The sequence below is a fragment of the Electrona antarctica genome (assembly GCF_951216825.1).
Source record: "Electrona antarctica genome assembly, chromosome: 14".
NCBI classification, from domain to species: domain Eukaryota; kingdom Metazoa; phylum Chordata; class Actinopteri; order Myctophiformes; family Myctophidae; genus Electrona; species Electrona antarctica.
In genome coordinates, this window is record NC_136795.1 from 4,875,191 (window position 1) to 4,876,827 (window position 1,637).

Here is a 1,637-nt window from a genome sequence, read left to right on the forward strand (position 1 = left end):
TGGCCTAACTAGTACTACTATGTTGCTAGCACTGTGATGACTAATGATAAACATGACGTGTAGTGTAGTGTTCTGTCCACCAGAGTGCAGCATTCTGCAGAGGTAAGGGGGACAGAGGAAGCAAAGGATAAAAAAAAATGACAATGGAGCAAGAGCAATACATCTTCCGTCATGCCCAGTAAACTTTTATTTCTTTCATATGATGACCAAATGAAGCATTACACCATAATACTTGTGAAATATGACACTGCAATAAATTAATGGTTCCTGTCCAGCAACATTTTCCTGTCGATGACAGGAGAAATGGATGAAACAGCAGATATCCCCTTCTGAATTTATCTGTTAACTCTCCAAACATCCATTCTTGGATGCTTCTGGCCAAGCCACAACATCTGGTTTTATCTTCAAAGGACTAATGAACACAATATTATATATATTTTTTTTACATTTCTATCTCACATTAACATTAGAGTTACGCTATGCAGTCGGCTTAACATCAGGGTTAATTTGGTTTCATGTCAGTTTAATTTAACTTGTTTAATTTATACCAACAAAGTATAAATCAGGCTTATAATGACTTTGCCACTTGGACATGAATTGACAACACTGGTATTGTGATCTTGATCCATAAGGGCCCGACATCACCTCAAAGCTGATCCATAAGGGCCCGACATCACCTCAAAGCTGATCCATAAGGGCCCGACATCCCCTCAAAGCTCCATAAGGGCCCGACATCACCTCAAAGCTGGCTTTCCCATCAATACAACAATAGGCACTGGGGTAATATGTATGCTACCATAAGCCAATAGAAGGGCATTCTGTGTGGATGTGCTGCTGGTGATGCCTGCTAACATGACACTAAGTATTACTATTATAATCTGCTGATGGGAGAACACGTGCAAGTCATAATGGTTCACCAGTGATGGAAAAAACATGTAGTTTGAATGAGAACTTGACACTAATTAGCCCACAGACCCCCATTTGAAAAGATATGCCAGGGACCCCCCATAAGAGAAGATTTTTACGGCTCTAGCAGTGATTCTCAACTCGTTTTAATTTCAAGGACCCACAGTTTGACATGCAATAGGCTACGGACCCCCATTTAATGGCATTTCTATCTCATACCCCAATTTATCCCATAATACCCCAATTTATCTTGTAAAATCAATGTTCATTTAACTTTGATTTCGTTCCATTTGTACACTCTCAGAGTTACAGACCCATAAGGGCCCATTTTGGTTCCAAACTATAATTTAGCCGGGGACCCCCTGGAACTGCCTCGAGGACCCCTGGGGGTCCCCGGACTCCACTTTGAGAACCATTGCTGTATGTGGTAAAAAAAATGATCCAAGAAATGTCCCCTGACAATGAAAGCTAAATTGCCACCGGCCGTGTGCATTATTGTTCGTCAATGAGATGCTCTTGGGAGTCCCAGATCTATACCATGGTATAGATTTGGGACCATTCCTGGTGAATCATTATGCTTGTAACGGGTAACGGGTCAAAGAACAATCTCATGTGCAGGGCAGCCTACTGCGCACATTTACAAAATCTATCAAACAAAGCATAAAGGCAATGGGAAAGCAACACTGATACAATGGAGTGTAACAATGGAACTATAGCAGATCTACAAGCCC

General features: G+C 41.4%; 1 long non-coding RNA gene across 1 annotated transcript; it reads right to left on the reverse strand.

Annotated features, from left to right (window-relative positions):
• Positions 1-164: 164 nt before the first annotated feature.
• LOC306937634 lies at positions 165-1,637 on the reverse strand. Its single transcript, XR_013791626.1, has 2 exons — positions 739-1,637; positions 165-645 (listed from the first exon to the last, which is right to left on the reverse strand). It is a non-coding gene; the product is annotated as an uncharacterized lncRNA (long non-coding RNA).